Source organism: Chionomys nivalis, chromosome 5 (genome assembly GCF_950005125.1).
Source record: "Chionomys nivalis chromosome 5, mChiNiv1.1, whole genome shotgun sequence".
NCBI lineage: Eukaryota > Metazoa > Chordata > Mammalia > Rodentia > Cricetidae > Chionomys > Chionomys nivalis.
The window spans coordinates 31092223-31114943 of NC_080090.1; the positions used below are offsets into that span (position 1 = coordinate 31092223).

The following is a 22721-nucleotide window of genomic DNA, read 5'->3' on the forward strand; positions in this document are numbered from 1 at the left end:
CCTAAGAGAAGGAGAGAACTGGAATATTCATGAATCCCCAGGATACTTGACTACAAAGAAAAAAAAACACAGTAAAACTGTTGTAATTTGGACATGAAACCTTTCCTCCAAGGCTCGAGTGACAAGCGGCCTCTGTTTGGAGGTGAGTAGGGAATGCATGACGAGGGCTCTGCCCTCATTAGTGGACAGGTCTGTTGATGGACTCAAAACTGAACAGTGTTTTAAAGGGGATGGAAACAGGGAGATGAATCTTAACAATGTGTCAAGAGGGTCATGCCTTTGAAGGGCAAATCTAGCCCCTGCCTTCTTCTCTCTCACACAGTCTACTGCTAGTCCTCTACGAGGGGCACCTCTCTGTGCTATTACCTGCTCCCTGCCATAATGTTCTGTCTCACCATACAGGGACCCAAAGGTCCTGGAACCAAGTGACCATGGACTAAAGCCAAATGAAACCGTGATCCCAAATAAAACCTTCCCCTCTCAAACTGATTACAGCAGGCATTTGCCACACTGACAAAAACTGACGTGCAAACCAAAGCAAGGGCATTGAATCCTTTCTGCTGCCTGTGCTCACAAGGGGCATTTAGGAGAGTCTTAGAGATCTATCATCAACTGGGCCTGTGGAGACAACCTGGAGTTCTGGCTCCTTGAGAGGCAGAAGCAGGAGAATCACAAGTTCAATGCCAGTTTAAGTAACTTAACAAGGCGGTCTCCTAATTAAAAGCTGAATGAAGCAAAATGTGACTGGGGGTATGACTTATTGGTAGAGGGCTTGCATAAGGTGTGAAAAGATCTGGACTCAATCCTCAACACACACACACACACACACACACACACCCAGAGAGAGAGAGAGAGAGAGAGAGAGAGAGAGAGAGAGATCCCAAGCCATATTTCCATTTCCCAAAAGATCAAAGGATCATTTACTTAGTACAGACTAAGTGCTGCCAAGATCATAGTGCAGAAGACTTTTTAAGGCTACCAACCAGCTCCCAAATTATGATATGGAGACTTATTATTAGTTATGAGTGCTTGATCTAATCGTATGCTTGTTTCTTGCTAGCTCTTGCAACTTAATTTAATCTGTTTATTTTCATCTACATTTTGCCTTGGGGCTTTTTACCTTTCTTTCTTCTGTATGTTCTACTCTGTGCCTGGCTGTCTGGCAGTTACCTGGCTGGCTAGCTCCATCTCCCTCTCATTCTTCCTCATTCTCTTCTCTCTCTTGAGCCTAGATTCCTCCTCCTAGTTATTCTCTCTTCCCGCCAGTCATGCCTATTCCTCCTCTGCCTAACTATTGGCTATTCAGCTTTTTATTAGACCAATCAGGTGCCTTAGGCAGGCAAGGTAAAACAGCAACACATCTTTACATAAAACAAATGCAGCACATCTTTACATAGTTAAAGTAATATTCCCCAACATCATAGTGTCAGAACAGAAGGGAAAAAGGACAAACAACCTTAGTTCTTCATCTCATCACAGAACAGCCTACATGTTTTGGGAACTACTGAATTAAATATTTATTCATTTCTTGAGTTTGCAGTATTTCTTTCCATGTTTCAAGGAGTTCATAGACTCTATGGTACTTATGTGGAGAACAGACTGCTTACTCATCATACAGATATCGGTCATACTGGGATCTAGCAGCCTCCACCAGCACTGGTGGGTAGAGGTAACAAGGAACCACCTCTAGGGAACAACTCGGGGGAAGCAGGCTTCCGTTATACTGAGTCGAGAAGAGACAGGCTTTTGCCTTTATCAAAGTGATGAGTACTTGAGCTTGGATCCTCATCATTCACATAAAAAGCCAGGCAAACCTTTAATCCCCCAGTGTTAGGGCTGCAGAGACAGGAGGATTCCTTGGACTATTGACCAGCCATTCTAACCAGAGTCATGAGCTCCGGGTCAGTGAGAGATCCTGTCTCAATAAAGAGAGTAGTTGAGGAAGATACTCAACACTAATCTCCTGCTTCCACACACTCATGTGTGCGTACACACAAATGAACGTGTGATACCGTCTACATTCAGTGTACATGTACATACCATGTATATGCTACACCAGCATTGTGATGGGCCACCGTAAATTGTCTCTGAGTGCAGGACAATAGCTGGGGAGTGTTTTGTGATATGCATGCCCAGGTATGCACGGACATTATAAATTATAATTGTGTGAGTGTAGAAGGATGTGTTAGAAGCTATTGGGTGCTGGCGGGGGAATCTAGGGGCTATTTTACACTTCACTTTCTCTCTGTTGGCCTTGTTTGAATGTTTTTTTTTACATATGTGTGTTAGAGGTACTGCTAATATCTGTCAGTAACCATCTTCAGTGCCCTGCCAGCCGGCTTAGATAATCCACACAAACGTGGTACATGTTGCTGTGCCATTTGCATTTCACAGATGGGAAAACTGAGGCCTGGAGAGGCAATCAGCTGGGTCATTGTATGTGGGGGGTTTTCTGCTGTGAATTTGGACTTCAGGGCCAAGTCTGTCCTCTCAGGTAAGTTCCTCTGGTGGGTCTGTGCCCTTTCTTGTCTTCCTATCTTAGAGGGGTTGTCCCCATTTCTAGGCAGAGTCCTTGACCAGGCCTTACTTTTCTCTCTGACTCATATCTCCCTCTCAGCCAGGTCTCTGCCTCAGCCTGGAAATGAGCCAGTCTCTCAGCAGCTTTGTGTGGCAGAAACAAGGCTCGACGTCCACGAAGCCCCTTGGTCCTAAGTGCCTGACTCATGCAAGTTTTCTTCACACCTCTAGAACACTGTGGAAGGGGGGAAGGGGAAAAGAGAGGAGAGGGGGAGAATGCGGAGAAGTACTGTGGAAAGCTCTTATCGGGATATAATATGGCTGTAACACGATCTGGCAGCTCTGCTTATCTGCATGAGACTGACACAAGATGAAGCCATCAACATTGCGCCATAGACAAAGAGGGGCTCATGATGCTCCACCCGTCTGAGGAGTTAGGGGTAGTGAACCCTTGGTAGAAGAGGAGGAGTCACTTTCTCCAGTGCTGTGGCCACTGTGAAGTTGCCCATGTTCCAGTCAACAGCATCCACCACAAACCAGGCTCATGCAAACAACCCTAATTAAATGCAGTGTGGCATAAAATATTACAAACAAAAAGTACAAACCAACTAAAAGACGTGAAAACAGGAGGGGTGGCTTGTTTGCAAAAAGAAGGAATTCAATGGGAGCGGAAGGGGACAGCAAACAATTCTTGGTGAATAGGAGAAATATATATATATATAACAAAGTCATGAAGACACTCGAAGGAAATGCATCAGACTTGACCCAGTGTGGAGGACCATTTGAAGGCAGCTGCTGATAAAAGGCATTGTGGAGACAACTCTGACAGGCATGACTAGACGCAGTTGTTACTACAGCATGCACAGGTATCGTACGAAAGGGAACAGGTAGGCTTTTCTGGTCTGCTTACAAAATGCAGTGTGTTAATATGCTTGATTTATACAGAAAGCTCATCACAAGGAGAGCAAGAAAAACGTGCCAAATGTGAGAAAAAGCGATGGACAGAAGAGAAAAACAAATGGTCAGTAAAAGTGAAAAATGATTTGTGTTGCAATTTTTAAAGCTCAGAGCTTTATAAAGTAGCCACAGGATCTCATTTTAGCACTTTTGACTTTTTTTAATGAGTTATTTTTCTTTTATTTCTTAAGGTAGGATTTCAAGTTGTCACTGTGTATGTGTGTGTGTGTGTCAAAGGACAACTTTGTGGAATCTTCTTCTACATACATGTTGACCCAGCAATGAACTCAGCGGGCAGACACTTATGACAAGCGCCCTCACCTGCTGAGCCATCCCACTGGTCCAACACATTTTTAATAAGAGAAAATGCCTTAAGGGCCAGGTGCGGTGGTGTTCGAATGCAATCCTATTATTTGGGAGGCAGAGGCAGGAGGATGACAACTTTGAGGCCAGCCTTGGTAACATAGGGAGTCCTTGTTTCAAGAAACACACACACACACACATGTGCATACAGGGAGAGGGAGAGGAAGGGAGGGGATTAAGAGGGAGCAGAAAGGAGGAGGGAGACACAGAGAGACACACACCGAGAGAGACAGAGAGATAGACAGACTAAATTGGCAAGCTACCTAGCTGGTCTAACTCTGTCAAGCAAGTTCATTGTGCTGACTAATCTTCTGTCAACTTGACACACAAACTGGAGTTATCTGAGAGGAGGGAACCTAAATTGAGAAGATACCTCCATAAGATCAGGCTGTAAGGCATTCTTTTAGTTAGTGACTGATGAGGGCGCCCAGCCCATTGTGGGTGGTAGTGTCATCCCTGGGCTGGTGGGCTTGGGTTCTATAAGAAAGCAGGCCCTGAGGTGCAAGCCAGTAAGCAGCACCCCTCCATGGCCTCTGCATCAGCTCCTGCCTCCAGGTTCCTGCTCCGTTTGTATTCCTGTCCTGACTTCCTTCCATGATGCACTGTGGTGTGGAGTGTAAGTCAAATAAATGCTTTCCTCCTGAGCTTGCTTTTTGGTCATGGTGTTTTGCTGCAGCAATAGAAACCCTAACTAAATTACTCATATTCCCCAGGGAGGTGTGTGCATTAGGCCTGCCTCCATAGAGTACTTAATCTACAAATGTTTATCAAACTCCTCAAAAATTATTAATCCATCATTAGTACTTCTATAAATTTGTCTTGAGCAAGTAATTAAAGAAACCACCCAGATACTCAAGAAATTGTATTAGAAATAACTAAAAAAATTGTAAAATACTTATAAGGCTATACTTACACTTTCAACTATCGTAGATCGTGATAGTATGTGGTCAGTAACAGTATCCCTTAAAAATTATCTCACTTATTATTATCATGAATATGTTGTGTGTTTTGTGTTTTTGTGTAGTCTGTTTATGTATGGGGTGTGTGTTGTGCGTGTGTGTTTTGTGTACCTGTGTGTGTTTGAGTGTGTATACAGTGTATGTGTAGAGGTCAGAGCAAAGCTTTGTGGAGCTATGCTTGTCTTCCCCGTGGATTCCAGAGATCACACTCAGTCACCCCCCGCCCCCAGCTTGATAGCAAGCACTTTTACTTGAGGAACTCATCTTAGCAGCACAGAAAAAGATTCCTTGTTTATAAAACATTGTCCACTGTACATATAGATAATAACCTCTGGTTTACTTACATAAACATCCCCACAGAGACAAAAGAGCTTACCAAAAAGGCCAACACTTTTTAGCCGTAGCTGCCTCTGGGTGACTGTTTTCTTCGACTATGTGTTATAAAATCACTGTGTCATAAAAACGCAATAGGTAGCAGTTATGGGAAAAACAATGAAAAAACCTCTCTGCAACTTATCCCCTCACAATTATAGGTATTTATGATAGAGAAGCAACCACCATCTAGGAATGGATGAGGGCTCTAAGACATTCGTCACAACTCTCCAAGCAATGACAAAAACTGGAGACAACATGAGAGTCCCAGTCTAGAAGATACATTTAAGTTAATATGTGTCAAGATAATGGAACCCTGTGTTATGATAGACAAGTGAATTATTGTGTGGCTTTCCTTAAGACTGAAAATATATAACTGAGGATAAAAAGGAAGGTAGGACCATGCTCCAAAGCCACAGGTATAAGATGATCCTGTTTCAAAGAGACAGAAATATTAAATGATTGGTCTTCGGGTGGTTTAGTTGAAGGCAAGGGCTTGTGTTCGACATTCTTACGTGGTTTAGTATTCTGCATGGCATATGTATTCCATACTTTGCTTTCTTCTTCTTCAGAAAAATGTGAAAACAACTTAAATTGAGAAGATAGATTTTTTAAAAAAAATCTAAGGAAATTTCATACACATTCCAAGTGGTGTGTATGTGTGACTGTGCACTCAAGTTTAACCTAGAAAGAACTATGGAGAAAAATACAAACATAAAAAAGGTTTGCATGAGAGCTATAAAAGCCACTAAGAAAAGAAACACTGCCTTCCAGTTAGTATGTGATCAGAGGTTGTTTCAGGAGGTGATGCTGGGAGCAATATAAGGTGTTCAGTTATCCTGATGGTTACTTTGTCAGGGAACCCCAAAGTTCCCTCGGGATGACCCAGAGGTTCAATGCTAAGAAAGCAGCCACAGACAAACAGAACAGTGGATGGCAAGCAGGCTCACTGCAGTCTTACTGGCGGATGACGAAAGCCTTGGATCAGTGCCAGCCCTCACCAGGGAAGGTTTGGCTTGGCTGGCAATCACAACCAGGCCCATAACATGACACCCGCAGTGCCCAAATCCACAGGGCCTTAGAGATAGTAAATTGGCCCGAGGTTTGCTGCAAGTTTAGCAAGTCCTAAGCCTAACTTTGAACTAAAAAGAGACTTAGAACAGCCATCCTTGACCTCAGCATGAATATTTGAATGTTTTCTTGTCTTGATATTGCCTTTGATTCTAGGTTTCTTTTGAAGTTCCACTAGCAGTACTTATAATACAGCACTTTTACCTAAACCTACCTTACCCAAACACAAATAATTATGAATTCTCAAATAGCTGGCCCAAAATTTTCAGATAATATTCAAATAGTGGATTCTTATTGTGTAACTTCAACACACCTTTTCCAGAGGGTTTATAGATGTTTTCGCTAATCACACACGTTTTTAGTTGTTAAATAACCAAAAAAAAGAATATCAAATTGCACATTATTATTTAAAAACCCCAAAAGTATGTATCTTCAAATTATTTGAAATGTTGAAATGACTTAAGGAGATATATTATAAATTTAACAAAATTTACATGTAAGAAATTATGAGAAATTTCAAAATATTTTTTGATAGCATTGGCAGCTACTTAGTATGTTTACCAGGGTGGCCTTGAACTCACAGAGATCCACCTATATTTGTCTTGGGTTTAATTTGTCCAGTGAACCCAAAGTAAATTCTGGTAATTTTCCATCACAGAGAAAATAAAACACAAGTTGGCAGAGGCAATGACACAGGCTGTCCATAGCATTTGTGGGAACGAGGCAGGAGAATGGATGTGGCTTGGGCTACATAGGAAGTCCCTGTAGTAACAAAAGAAAAGAATAATAACAATAGCACAAACACACAGCAACTGTTCCAAAACAACCACACACACACACACACACACACACACACACACACACACACACACACACATTTCTCTTTCTCCCCAGTTAAGGGCCAAACTCAGTTTTTCTGATCCCAGGTTATTTCTCCTCTAATGTGTGTAATTAAGCCACATTTTTTTTTTAAAAAAAATGCCTAACAGAATCTTCATGAATATTGCTATAATTTGGATCATAACCCTCTTTTGTAGGCCACTGCAGGGAAAGATTGGTCTCCAGAGTGGTGCTATCAGGAGGTATAACCTTTAGGAGTTGAGGACTCATGAGAGACAGTATTTCCTGTCACCACCAAGTATCCCTGAAGAGGTGAGTAGATCCCCAGGACCCCCTCTTCCTTTTCCCATTGCCTCCTGCTGGCCACAAAGTGACCAGTCTTGCTTAGTTCCTGCTTCCTGACAAGTTGCCTTGCCAGAGGCTCCCAACCCTAGAGCTAGCATCTCCCTGAGAGCTCCAAAGTGTGAAATCAAAGAACCCTTTCCTCTACCTAACTTGGTTATATGAACTATCTGTTACAGTAAAGAAAAGCTGACTAGCACAACGACTAAGTGTCACTTCTGAACTTCTGATAAACAGGCACATACAGAAACAATGGCACACAGGGCTTCCAGCTGGACTTCTCAGGACCTTCGCAATCAAGAACAGGGTGACTCCACAGGGAGGAGGCGGCACTCTGAGCGCCTCCAGTGCATTCGGCTGCACATCTCTTCTGTTTCGTTTGATTTGCATTTTGGTTCTGGTTCTCTCGTGGAAAATCTTCAAGGACATCTTGGGAATGTGTTTTACATAAAATAATTTGGAAATGCTAGCTCCATAGAAAACTTCATTCTTAGAACTGAAGCAAGAGCAATGCACAAAAACCATTTCCAGGCTGGTAGGAACACTGACCTTCACAGATCTGAGTGTTCCCCACAAACATGTAGAAGGTAGCGATGCTGCCAGGGCTGCTTCTGCCCCTCAACGATGCCACTATGATCCCAGGTGATTGACAGAACACACATGACAGATCCCGTTAAAAGGTCCATGCAGGCAGAAGACTTAAGCCCACAGCTGACATTCTCCAACCCCCAAAATTTTCCCCCTCATGACACTCAGAAGATGGAGAGGCATAAGAAAAAAAAAAAAAAAACCTAGCTGACGACCCCTGTAGCGAAGTCAGGAGAAGGCTTACTGGTGCCAACTTCTCTAGTAACCTTTGCCAGTTCGCTCTTTTTCTCTGTGTGTCAGAAGCTTCATAAATGAATGAATGAATTGATGGGGATAGGGGACCAATTTGTTGCATCTTCTTTGCCAATTCTAATCAGTGGTTAAGAGCCTCTTGGAGCTCCAGGCTGCATCCCTGCTGTGATGGATTACTAATGTCTGCCATGGGCATAGGTAGGAAGAGTGGCAATATTGATGCCCTTTTTTCTAAGAGTTGAGAGACATCTAAATGGTCCTGAGCTGCTTGGGCAAGGACACATGGGAGTCAGCCCCCAAAGTTAGCTTTTGTTTCATGCTCTGATAATCTTTATTTAGATCTTACTCTCTTTCAACTACTGAGCTTCTAAAACTCTTGGCTTTGGTCTCTGTAATAGCCAAGCAATGGTTTTCTGTAGCATTTTTTTTTTTACTCCCTTTCTTTCAGTCTCTTGCCAGGGATGAAACTGTTTTTACTAAAAGGGGAAAAAAGGGAAAAAATACATATGAAAAAAATCACACATCCTTACCATGTGCAAAAATCGTGTTTGGCACTGAGAATATTTTTTTCTGAGGCCAAATGGAATTTTTTTTTCTTTTGCAAAATGAGTAGAAAGAGAAAGCTATACTTTCCCAAAAGCTGGTGTTGAATTATTGGCCCTTGTCAGTCACTATCACCAAGGGCCTCTGGTCGTGAAAACTTATGATACTGGGAAATGAGAGTCCTGGGGTTTCTGACTTTAGCTGCTTCTCTTTACGGGCCAAGTAACACATAGTACAGCAGTTGGCAGAGCCACCGTCATGAGTATTAGAGGGAGCTGGATGTAGAAGACAGCTAGACTGGATATTTGTGACAGCTTCATCATACACTAGTTGTGTGACCTTGGGCAGAACCCTTAAAAGTTTCTGAGCCTTAGTCTGATCATAACAAAAACCACAGAGCTTCTGCAACCTGGCATGCAGCCAGTTGCCACGGGCAGGGATGAGTGGAGAATAAAACAGGATGCTGTCAGTTTAGTACAGACGGACATGTGAGAAGATGGGGATCCCCCATTCATTCCAGGGTCGCACCTGTGATGCCATAACATAATGGTTGATTCTGGACAATTTACAAATGATAATCATATTGGTGATTAAGTTTCAACACATGGATTTAGGGGTCAGATCCAAACCTCTGGAGATCCAGCATGCTGTGTGGCACAGCAAGGCACGGACTCCTTCCCGTCATAGAGTGATCAGAAAGAGAGGCAAAGTGGGGAGCAGCCTTTTAGGGAATTAGGTACCCCAAAGTGCAGTAGCGAAGCTTGGAAAAGTCACCATGGCGGAGACGGAGATAGACAGCCGAGAGAGTTCTGATGCTGTTTTAGGAGAATGCATCTGGGTTGGAGCCCAGTGGTGCGATTAATTCTGGAGGTGGATTCTTCAGACAACCAGTTTATCTCTCACGATGGAGTTAGTTGTACCTGGGGCCATGGTGAAAAGTGACCTGCAACTGCCTCCTACTGCCTTTGACCTCAAGCCTATCATGAGCGCTGCAGCCAGGCTTTCCTGCTTGATATCAGTGGCTGAACGTGGGTGCTGCTGCAGGCATCCCTGAGGAAAGTGGAGGAGTACTCCAGAAAGCTCCATTGCTGGGTAAGCAGGTCTGCCAAGTCATGAGGCTCCTAGCTACCATGGTGAAGACAGAGACGTAGGGTCATCGGGATGGTGGGATCTTGGCCTGAGTAACCCCAAAGTGAATGAGGAGCTTGGGACTCCACTGCAAGCCCTTTCATAGCCGTTTTAGAAAGATGCTACTTCCCTTTTTTATGAGAACGAGAGCAGGTTCTTGTCAGATGCATTCGTGCAAACTCCAAAAACCAGCTAGCTTAACGAGCATCAACTCCTGCAACGTGGGCGCTAAAGGCCAGTGCTGGCTGGGCTGTGAAGGGTGATGGAGGTCTATGAAGACCAGGCTCCCCCTCCTATTCGGGAGGGCCAGGGTCAGAAAAGGATTCGCCACTAGGTTCAGAAGAAACCTCAGGGCCATAGGCTCTGGCAGGAGTCTGTTGTCACAGCTGAAACCCTTGAGGCACAAGGAATCCCACGGTTCAAAGGACATTTTCTGCCCATTCCAGATGCCTCCTTTGTAAGAGCAGCAGAGGGAGAGAGAACCCAGCATTATCTATTTATCCAGGAGCCTCGAGGTCATCCCTTTATCTATTCAAGTATAACTTGAAGATGTCTGTCTAGATGCCTGATTTTGGGGTGGGCTGACCTCATAAGAGGTGTTCTGCTCACCTCCACACCTGGTTACCCACAATACATGGATCGTCTGTCTTCCTGTGCACAGATTATAAACTACAGGCCTTTAGAAGGAAGTCAGGATACCTTGTCATCCTCTCATGTAGGCAGGTGAGAGCCTTACGTGCATACTTAGCCTCAATTGTTCCCACCCTGTGCTGCCCCAATTGTGTCTTCCTTCACTACCTGTGCCCTTGTTCCTTGGGACTCCTGGTGGGTTCCTTGAGGCTCACATCAGAAGCTAAGAGGAGTTCATACTGCTCAAGCCTCTAAGCATTCCAGCCATCTTTAAGAATCCTGGCATGGCTGGGTCAGTGGTGGTGGCGCACGCCTTTAATTCCAGCACTAGGAAGGCAGAGGCAGGTGGATCTGAGTTTAAGGCCAGCCTGGTCTACAAGAGCTAGTTCCAGGACAGGCTCCAAATCTACAGAGAAGCCCTGTCTCAAAAAACCAAACAACAGCAAAACAAAACCAGAAAAGAAGAATCACCCTGGCTTGTGTTCACCTGGCTTCCTGGTCCAAGGCTGATGTCTTCCTACCCTTGGGCCTTAAGAAAGCAGCGCTTCGTGCCTGGGAGTGGTGATGAGTTATCCATGGCTGAACACTTACCGACCTCACAGCAGGCAGTAGCTCAGAAAGTGGAGACTGGAGAAGCAACCAGCTACATGGATGTGAAGAGGTATTAATGGTTAAGGGGCTTGGTTCCCTCATCCATGAAGAAGCTGAGGACCTACACTTGTTGGCAGCATTCTGGGAAGACAAGACATGTTCATGCACAGGGGCTGGGACTGCTTCCCATTCGCTTGGGCTCACTGGCAGCTGGTGTCATTGCTGTTTGTCATAATTCCTGTAGTGGCTTCAAAGGTAGTGGCTCTAGCATTCCACTGTGGTTTTCAGCCTCAGGGTCAGCTTTGGAGGCCATGCTTCTATCTCCAGGGCTGGGGCTCTGCCCACAGGTCTCATACCTTCCCATAACCTGAGATGGCTCCCACCACCACCAATGGGTAGTGCTGGGCAATTCAGTGGCACCCGGGAAAACAAGGGCTACTTTGGGACAATCCCTGGAGGGCAGAGCTTGGGTAACAGAGCTCTGGTACTCTGATGGTGCTTGGCAAAGTGAGGGTAGTGTTATGTCACCTTCTTCAGATTCTGCCTGAGCTCTACAGGTGACAGACTGATGCTGAATGCTGGGCATTAGGTTTGGAATGCTTGGTACTGGGCATTGGGGACTTAGAGTAGACACATCATGCTCACAGCATAGACAGTCCATAGTGAACGGTCATAGAGACCAGAGAGTGCAGAGGATCTGCCTGTTTCTCAAGTCACCCCTGGCTCAGGGACCAGGCAAGTGTCTAATACTCTGGTAGTCAGGTAACCAAGGTTGGAAGGTTACAAGTTAATCAGTGACTCAGAACATGCCCCAGTTTTAATGCCCACTGACTGCCCCACAGGGATAATAAAAACCACACAACCAAACTGACTCCAGTTAGTTGAGTGATCTTGGGTACTCTCCCGTCCCCATGACTTACCTGGCTTTCCCTTAGTGTGAGTCTAAAATTCAAAGGGACAAGTATAAGGTGGGGATGGTGTCACAGGGCTCTCTTTCTTGGTGGACTTGTAGTTGGTATATGTGGCCCAGGTCTAGGCTTCCTCATGGCCTCTGACCTCCCCCACCTGCTGTCTTTGAGCCTAATTGTACTGGAATGTGCCCTGGTTTTCCTGCCCTGAGCATTGGCACAGTCATGCAGCTATGACCCTGGAAACCTGACTGATCATGTCTCCTGCCGGAACCTAAATTCCTCTGAGGGCAGGGGGCCTTTGGGTCTCCCTCTGGTTGTCTGCCTCTGATCAGTGTCAAGCTATTTTTGTAGTACCTTGAGTGGCCACAGGGCACAGAGTCACACAGGCCTGGATGAAGTACCTCCATTCCACCTGATTGTTTGTTCCTCAGGGGAGGGGTGTGCAGAACAGGACTCCAATTGCTAGCCAGGAGTCAGGCTTCAGGAGACAGATAGAACGAAGTGTCCTAAAAAGACCCTAACCCAAGAGACATTTATGTGGTGGGTCTGTGTTTCTTTGGTAACCTTAATCCAGAAATCTGAAGCCACCATAGCAAGAAGAACAGGCTCCATGCTGTGCCCCTCGTGCTATGCTTTATCCAGGTGGAAAGGCATAACAGACCATGGGTGGAGAATGAGAGTATAGGCCTGGCTCTGCCCTGGTCCTCCCTGGGTGAAGACCAGGTGGAGGCATGTCCCACGTCACGGCCTCTGTGCCCTTCTTAGCAGATTCGAGGAGCATCTGCTCTCTGTCTGTTCTTTCTTCTGGCCTAACAGTCTGCTTAGTCTTCTCCTGGGCTTGGGGAGTGGAGAGCCCAGTAGATACCTGCTTCCCCCTTCCCCAGCAGACCTCAGGAGCCTGTGAACCAACTCGAGAAAAATACTTCCATTCCCTTCTTTTGGCTCTCCCATCCTCCCAGCCCCGGAGTGAGTGGCAGAGTGGGGGATGTTAGCTTTGATAGAGTGAGAGAAACAAGCCTTGGGGGACACACTTCGTGCAGCTGCCCTTCTCTTTCTTTCTGTTGGGGCTGGGATGAGAGGCAGCCACTGAGGGCTGGCTAGAAAGACCCGATGGCACTCTCCAGGGTCTGGCATAGTGTCCGTCACTGCTCTGCTTCTTTAAGAGAAACCAGAGGCCAAGATTTATTGACTGTTATGGCCCTGCTGCATGTGTGGCTTTGGTGTTTACAGGCCTGGAGAGAGGGTTGCGCAGAGGCGGCGCAGTGGAGTATGGGTAGGGAATGCTGTCATTCACAGTGGCGATGATAACAGGACTTGATATGTACCCAGGGGACCAGGAGGCTTGTGCTTATGAAAGTGCAGCCCCAGCATGGGTGTCCTTTTATGCTGGTTATAGTGGAGAGGGTAATGAGAGAGGACTTTTCTCTTCCATGTGCCTTGGCCCTGGGACTAGGGCTGGCAGGAAAGTAGGCGAAAGTGGCTGCTGGTTGACCCCTTTGAGGGTATGGCACCAGTGAGCAGAACATGATTTGTACCCAGAGCCTAGTACACTAAGATGCCAAACCAGGTTGCAGTCTGAGCCTTGTTGATAGAAAAGGGGTGTGCGGGGGTACTCAGGAATTCTGGGGGTACCCAGTGGCAGTTGTGTGGCATGATCAAAGTCCCTCAGTTCTAGTCCTAGGGTGCTATGGGAATTCAGTCTGTGGGCAATATTGAACTCAGTACACACATGCAACAGTGGTTTGTATGTTCTCCACCCCAACCACCGCTAACTGTTACACATGCACACTAGCATGCTTTTGCCAGCTATGGGTTGCGGCAGGGGCTGGACATCAACAAGATCTCCTTTTACATTTTCTTGCTCTTTCTAGCACGGGCACACTGTTCCATGACATCACCCAAGGTTGGAGGATACGATTTACAGGTATCACCAACCAGGAGCCAAGTTACCTGTGTCAACATACAACAAAATATTTCTTTTGATCATTAACTTTTACTTATGAGAATATTCACATGTTTGCAAAAATAGAATAGTAAGGGCCTCTCGTCCCTATCACCTCATTTCAGTAACCATTCATGTTCACTCAGTGTGTGTGTCTATATTATGTGTGTGTGTTATGTGTGTGCACATGCGAGAGGTGGCTGGGGTTTGGTGTTGTGTCTCTTCTTCAATTGCTTTTCACCTTATGTTTTGAAACAGTCTTTCTCAGAACCTGAAACTGAGCTCACCAATTTAACAAGACAGGCGGGCAGCAAGTCCCAAATATCCTCGGTCTGTGCCTCTCCCTCTACCCGCTCCACCAGTGCTGATTGCATGGTGTGGTTTTCACATGGGTGTCAGATCCCAGCTCAAGTCTTCATGTCTGTGCAGCAATCACTTCATTCACCGAGCCATCTCCTCTCTTACTGTTTTAATCCATCCCTCTGGCTTTCTTCTCCCCCTCCTCTTCTTCATCCCCCTTTTCTTCATCCTCCTCCTCCCCTCCTCTTTTTTTCCCCTCTTCTGTCATTTTCTGTTCCCCTTGCTTCTGACTGGAGTATCTAAAGCAAACTTCAGACATTGTATTGTCCACCTATAAATATTGATGTACAGCTACTAGTAAACAAATTAAATAGAAATAAAAACGGTTGTCATACTTTAAAAGTAAGCAATATAGCCGGGCGGTGGTGGCGCACACCTTTAATCCCAGCACTCGGGAGGCAGAGGCAGGCGGATCTCTGTGAGTTCGAGACCAGCCTGGTCTACAAGAGCTAGTTCCAGGACAGGCTCCAAAACCACAGAGAAACCCTGTCTCGAAAACCAAAAAAAAAAAAAAAAAAAAAAAAAGTAAGCAATATAGTTTTTAACACCATCTAACATCCAGTTTTTGTATGGTCTCTTTTAATCTTCCAGATAACTCTCGGAAATCATAAATATTGCTCCTACCTTTTGATGACCATCAGAGGAAAGAAGGTTTCAGTAATCCATATGCGGTCCCTACTCCAGCTCAAATGGCAGCCATGTGACCCCTCTTGCAAACCTTCTTCATTTTTTTTACATCTTTGACAAATGTTTATTCTGAAGTCCCTTGATTTTAGAGACCTTAGAGGAACCAGATTTTTATTGCCATGAGGTTTACAGCCAGACTACACTCTTGTTCTACAAAGCTTGGTCCAAGGCTCAGAGGTTTCTGCATAGTCTGAGAGCTAGTTAGAAAGGTCCTACCCGGCCCTGCTGAATTGCAATCTGTATTTTAACAATATTCATGGGATTCATTTGTATGCCCTTGGAAGGTCAAGAATGGCTGACTAGGGCCCTGTTGGCAGCATTGACCACACACTCAAATGCCCTGGGGCATTTTGAGAAAGTCCTGTGCCTGGCCCACCCAGAACAATGAAATCAGATCCCAGCCTGGTGTTTACAAGCTCTATAGGCCAGGGGAATTGGGACTCAGTGTGATTGTTTTAAGGATAAAGGATCTAAATGCAATGAAATCTCTAGCAGCTACTGGGAACACAGTAGGTGCTAAATTAATGCTACCCATTTTTTTTTCTTTTTCTTTTTTGTCTTTTTTGCTGTCTAGCTAGGATCTCCCACCGAGTTGTGAGCGTGGGTGGCAGATTGCCTTTCCCTGGGCCAAAGGCATTCTTTGGCCACAGGAGCCTTTGCCTGGAATGTTGTTCTTTGCCGGGAAACCCTGGAATCATCAACTTGGGGCCTTTCTGTGGGAAGTCAGGCTGTAGAAAACCATGAGTGGGTCACCTTCCCCTCCCCACTTATGACCCACGCTTGCTGAGTTGGAGAGGTGTAAGTGGAAACGAATAAATAAAGGAAGGCTTGGGCATGTGTGCAAAGAGCTTTTGCGACCACAGCTGGATCCCTGAGCAGACCTTATCTCATCCAGCTCTCTCATGCGGGGTGATGCAGCAGGGGCAGGCGCCACCAGTCAAAGCTTTTAGGATAGAACTGCATCTTGGGTCACCAGGCAGGTGGGACAGGGCTCTGACCCTGAACTATGGGGTCAGAACAATCTGGACTCAGGCCTGATGCCTCTAGGATTCAAAGAATTCCCCAGCGAAAGTGGTATGGGGTTAGTTCTCAGTCCCCGAGCTTCTGTAGACAACCAGGATGCACTATGTCCCAGGTCGGGAGGGAGGCAGGCATCAGTCAGAGCCCTCCTGTGAAAGTCCATGGGGGCAGGTATCTTGAGAAGTTAGTAGTCCATGTGGTTTCTCATTGTGGCCTTCAGCTCCATGCAAGACATCATCTGTGATGCATTTCTCTGGGAAGGTGAGGAAGATGAGAGACTTTGCAGGTTCACACAGGTTGGTGCAGCCTCAGCAGATGTAACCCATGGGGTCCAAATGCCGCCTTGGGTCTATCACACACACCCACAGATATGACTGTTCCCAGACCTAGGCTATGATCAGGGTGGGAAATAAATGAGGTCAGAGGGCAAAGCAGAGACAGGGGTTCAGACATAGTTGAACTCTGCTCTTACTTTTGGGGCTTGCTGGGGTTCTAGGCAAGTCCCTAGAGAATCACTCCCTCACGTCTCTGATTTTCTCAGCTCTCCTGGTCATACACCAACCTCCCAGTGTGACTCCAAGAAGTCCAGATTATGAGGAACTGTCCAGGGCTGAGGCAGAGGTTTGATTAGTAAACTGCCTGTCACAGAAGCATGAGATTGTGAGTTCAATCCCCAGCTCCCACATAAAAAGCTAGGTACGGTATGTGCATTGTGATGGCAGCCCTGGAGAGGCAGAGATAAAAGGATTCCTGGGGCTGGCTGGCCAGCAGTCTAACCTAATCGGATGTCTCAAAAGGTAAGACTAATGGCTCCTGAAGAATAGCAGCAGAGGCTTATCTCCACACTTGCACACACATGGACTTGTACATGACACATGCACACATGAGCACATACTCACACACCTGCTCAGATATTGCATCTGCTCTATAAAGGATGGTGAGCTGCAGGCGCATTGCATGGGAGCTCCCATGCCTCCCCATGGAGTCCTCAGCAGACATAATTAATTGATCACAGCATTTCCTTTTACTCAGTATGGACATCTCTCTAAACCCTTCTTAGTTCCAGATGCTCTAGGTAGCTGTTCCTGTGTAGCAGAGGGCAGGCTGAGCCCTGTCCTCTCTACCTCTCTACCATCTGCTGAGAAGATGTTACTAAGAGATAGGTCTAGGGAATGAGTGAAGTCCTGAGTGAATGAAGTCCCGAGTTAACGCATAGTGTTTGACACGAGCCAGTCATGGGAAATTGGCAAAGCCTTCCCGATAGCATCAGGCTCAGAATTGGCAAAGTCTTTATCTGGTCTGAGTCTGAGTGTTGGCAGTGTGTGCAAAAAATAGCAACTGCAGCTTCCTCCTCCTGGATGTTTACAGCCTGAGACTGCTCACCTCCAGACGCTTCCTGCTGAGACTGGCTAACCCCTCTCCTCATGCTACACACAATAAACACGCAGAGGTTCTGTATAGCGGCAGTAGCTAGTGCCACTCCGCCAGAAATGCATGCAACTTACCTGGCCATAGCTTTTCTGTATGTTTGTCTGTCCTTTCTTCATTCCTTCCCTGCCCCTGGTCAGGTTAAGTCCAAGCTGCACTGGAAGTGGCAGATGGGCATTTCCGGGAAGGGCTGGAGCTTGGGCACAGTGAAACAGCAAATCAGAGGGGCATGCAGAGGGAGACTGGATGGCTCATGGGAGCCTTGGTACTGAAGGAACCTTGGGCAGTGTTGGAAGCACTTAAGATCTCCTGGTTCAAGGCATGGTTTGCAGAAAGATCAAAAACTGAAAGCGAAGGCGTAAGTCATAAACACCAGTTTGGAATTATGATTAATAAAATGGTTATTTATTTAAAAGGGAAAAAAACTTACAGATCACCATCACAGACAACAGCCCTCTGCGCAATCAGGAATGGAGTCCAGTCACCGGAAGCGGAGCAGGAAGTAAGAGAGCGCAAGGAGGGAAGTGGCCGCTTTTCTAAAGGGGGAGAGACCACGCCCCAATGGGCTGGTATCTCAGTGGCTATTGGCTGGAGGAGCGGAAGGACCTCCCGCAACAAAAAACTATCCTGACCAGGTCAGGCTGGACTGCAAGAATGTTCCTAAACTTTTCATTCTCTGTTCATAGAGGTTTGAGGTGTTGCCATTAACAGCTAAGCTTTACATGTAAGGAGACAGAGGCCGGGGAAGATGATGGTTAAGAATGTATTGAGTCGGTGTTGGCTCCAGAATACCACATGCTATAGCTGCCCTTCCCTATCAGTCCCAGAGCCCCTCTGAGCATGGCTGAGACAGCACAGGGTGATCCGACCCACCCTAGCATTCAGAGTAGGCAGCTTGAGGAGAACCTGGGCAATAGGCTTCAGGGAATCGGAAGGGGTGCCTCCCCCCCTCCCTCCCAGTTCTTCCAGGTCAGGGCAGAAAACGTGGACAAGTGATACTTCAAAGTTCCTCAACTTGCTAACATGTTTGGTGTGGTCACTAGAGTTCTCATGATTAACTTTGAATACTCTGTTAAAACTTGAAAGTGTTGATGACTAGTACCTTTACTTCTCACAGAAATCACACGTACTGCTCGAGGCAGGGGAGTACGCCTTTAATCCCAGCACTCGAGAGGCAGAGGCAGGTAGACTTCTGTGAGTTTGAGACCAGCTTGGTCTACAGAGCGAGTTCCAGGACACCCAGAGCAACACAAAGAAACCCTGTCTTGGGAAAAAACAAAAATAACAAGCAAACAAAAAAGAAATCGCATGTGCTGTGGATGTTGGTCTCGTAGAGTCATGGGTGATAGTAAGTAGGAGCATGGGCTGCCAGCTGCCTCCTGGTTTTTCAGTCCCTGGAGCATTTGAATGTCAGGATCTTACAACGGAGGACGGAGTAGAGGGTGGGTGTCAGTCCCTGCTACTCCCTTTCTTGGTATAACCTAGGTTAACTTCTGAACTTTTATGGGCCTTAGTTTCCCCACCCATGACGTGACTGAGTGAGTACAAGATCTGTGAAACCTTCAGAGGTATCTGCCCAGGGCCTGTTGAACACCACATCCCCAGCCCTGCTTCATGCACCCTGAGGAGGAGGAGGCAGCTCCTGCATGGGCTCTTGAATCTCTTGCAACTCAACAATGGAAGGAGACTGATTTATAGAGTCAGCCCTGAGCCCGGAGTCTGACTTTCAAGCTTGGTCTCATCATGCCAGACAAAGATGGTGAGCAAGAACTACTGGCAAGGCCATTGCCAGGGCCAGAAAGGCTTCCTTCAGGTCTGAGTGGGGAAATCAGCCAGTTCACGTGAACTCCGAGGTGCTCACAGACACACACGTACACACACACACACACACACACACGAGGGAAACGGAACGGGGAGAGGAGCTATGTCTGGTAGGGAGAAGGAAGGATAGAGACCGTGGTCAGAGTGGACTTTGGACACCATACTTCTCCGTGCCTGAGCTGGAGCAGCCCCACGCTTGGAAGTCTTATCTCCAGGCTCCATCACAGGCAGTGGGAGCCACAGTTAAATTTAAGTGTGCATCCACACTCCCCACAAGCACCAACATTTTCCATCCCTTTTATGGATTTCTGAGGAATGATAAAAAGCAGCTGTTTTGGCTTGGGAGCCTGTGAAAGAAGGAAAGGTGGTCCAGCCTTCTCCAGGGAAATCAGCGCCTGCTTATTTGTTTTCCCTCCCAGACTTCTCCGCTGGCACTAGGATGTGTGTGTCCAGCCCTCCCTCACTGCCCTCACTTCAGTGTTTGTTGGGGAGATTTCTGTAGACACCCAAGCCTCCTGGCAACCGGACCTCAGTCAGGCTCTGTGCTTCCCCTCCCTCTTCTGAGAAGAATAGGTCTTGAGGCCCCTGTGCCTAGTAGGACCTACTGCATGATTAAATGGTATGCTGTGGGTCATGATCTGGCACAATGTCTGGCACAGCAATGCCACCGACTAGCCTTCTTGCATGCTTTTTGGGATATTTGTGGGTTAAAGTTTTTCTCTGAAATAAATGACCTAGCTACTGTTCCAAACCTGTTGTTTCTATTCCCTTTACTCTGGATAATCCTGGCCTTTGTAGACCCTAGGTGCTCAGGTTTATAGGCCAATTGGTCCTCATAGCAACCTTATGACTGAGTTACAGAGTTGTTCCATGGGTGGTACCCAGAAAACAGGAGGGTCTCATTCACGACTCCCCACCCCCTATGCTTGTGGGTTAGTGTAAGAGTTTGCAGGTGGGCCATGGAACTCTGGTGCAGGAATGCCTCAGCAATACCACCTTCTGCAGCAGTTGTGCTTTGGAAGGGCTGCAGTCATGGCTGGCAGAGTGCCTTCTTGGCCCAGTACCTGCCTGTCTCTTACTTTGTGAGGTAGGTTCGTTTCACCATGGGCTGGTATGTGCCTGTGTGATCCTAGCAATGGGAGGGGGCCAGGAGGAAATCATTAGATCCAGACAAGCCTGGGCTACATAATAAGACCTTGTCAAAAAAAAAAAAAATCTAAGAGTAAAGAATGCAGCTTAGTAACAGGGCACTTGACTGGGGTACACAAGTGCCTGGGTTTGGTCGTGCCCACCCACATCCACACCTACACTCGGAGGCATCAAGGATTCAAGTAGTGAAAAGCAGCCTTGAATTCACACCACATGTTTTTATCCCCCAGAAGCCCCACTTCTCAACCTCAGCTCCCACAACGCTCACACAGGCAGGGGGACGTGCTACTGCTGCAGAGACCTTGCAGCACGCAGCATGGTGAGCAGGTAAGGCTCATCATCACAAACAATGCTCTACTGGGACTTGTCGGCATCAGCAGCCTACGTCTGCCAGCTACATTGGCGTGTCACTCTGTGTCCAGAGCTGTGGGGACATGAAGGGATAGAGTTATGTCCCTGGAATTCTAGGCACCTGTGTATTTAAAGTGGTTTCCTTCTTGGGACTCCACAGATGCAGTGAAGTTAACACTTGAGATGAGATCATCCTGGATGCGGGGTGGGCCTGAATGCCAATGACTGGAATCCTTATAAGGAGAGGTAGTTTTGAGACACACAGGCAGAGAAAGGCCCCTGAAGATGGAAGGAGAAGGGAGGATGGATGTGTTGATTCCTGAAATGCCAAGGACCACAGCAAGTACTAGAAACTTGAAGAAGTAAGCCAGCTACGGTTTTTGCCCAAATCCTCTGAAGAGAGTACAGGCTTCATGGGATTTCAATGCCTTGATTGTGAACTTGAACTAAGAGAGGGCAGCCTCTTGTTTAAGCCATGACATTTTTGGTAATTTGTTTCACTAGATCAGAAAATCTAGTAGACTGCACAAAGAGTAAACAGTTCTAAACAGACTGTCTGTGTGCTGAAGATATTTTCAAATTGTGTGGCGAGTGATAAACCTTTTGGTGGAGCCAGAGAGCCCCAGAATGCCCAGGGTACAGTAAAGAATGGGGTGCCCCATGAGGTAGGTGACCTGCTGGGAAGGAGGTAGCTGTTAGGATACTGTGCGTGTGTGTGCGCGTGTGCATGTGCATGTGTGTATGTGTCGGGGTTCAGGAATGGTGATACAGGAGAAACAACAAAAAAAAGAGTAGCTGTTGGGAACTGAGGGAGACCAGATCATACAGCTTCCTCATAGACACCAATGGGACCTGGAACTCTGCCTTCACTTAGGAGCAGGGACTCTGCAGAGTGCAGGCCTGGTGTCCAGGGATGTCAGAGTAGAATTACTTCTATCGCCCAAGAAAGGCATCAAGGAGATAATTTCTTAGCCCAGAAATGTTGATCATGGAGGCACAGGGGTAAAGCTCATAGGGGATGGGGCCAGGAGCCTTCTGGGGACATCCTGCAGAACTTCTTGACCCAGGAGCTGGGGTTTGACTTTGTGAGGCTTGTGATGATGGGAAACCCTACGTGGTCATTGAGCATGCCCTGAAAAGTGTGATGTGGCCATGGGTATGTTTGGGAGACAGAGTGGTGGTCAGGGATGAGCAGTGGTCTGTGGAGGATGGGAGGATGCCTGGATTCATACTGCAGGTCTCAGTCAGAGGCAAAGAGGATGGTTCTGCAGTGTTTTGTGAGCAAACCAGTGGAGGGAGCAGACAAGAGTTTGGGCTGTCACTCCTGCCCCAGAACCTAGAGAGAATTTACGTGTGGTTTCAAGGGTACCCTTTCTACATGATAAGCTGAAAGTGAAGCTAGGATCCTACAGATGCATGGACAGTCATGTGCTGACCGTGTCCATGCGCTCATCACACACATGCAGCTAGATTCAGATAGCAGTGTGCACATAATACCCATGTGCACAAATATATACATACAGACAAGTGAATGGACAGCCATACACAAACCACACTCCTCTGCACACACATCCAGACAGACACATAAAGGCCATGTATGGAGCATACCCATGTGCTAACATACTTGTTTCCACATACAGTTGTGTAGAGAGTCACACATAGATCATGCCCATGTGCACATACAAACTGAGGAACGGAGCCCACCCACATGCTCAACACTCCCAGAAGCACATGCCTTGTTTTACGTGTAGCTGTATATGAGAAATGTACATGGGTTAGTGCACACAGGGGCACCTGAGGACGTAGGTGTGCACCCAGAGGCTCCTGTTCCCCAATATTCTGCTTTTCGCTTCTCAAAACCTTCTACTTCCTCTTTCTCCTTTCCCTCAGTAAACTCTA

General features: G+C 46.6%; 1 long non-coding RNA gene across 1 annotated transcript; it reads right to left on the reverse strand.

Annotated features, from left to right (window-relative positions):
• Positions 1-15161: 15161 nt before the first annotated feature.
• LOC130874999 (uncharacterized) lies at positions 15162-17994 on the reverse strand. The gene is made up of 3 exons (XR_009057160.1): positions 17932-17994; positions 17579-17697; positions 15162-16326 (listed from the first exon to the last, which is right to left on the reverse strand). It is a non-coding gene; the product is annotated as an uncharacterized LOC130874999 (long non-coding RNA).
• Positions 17995-22721: the final 4727 nt, after the last annotated feature.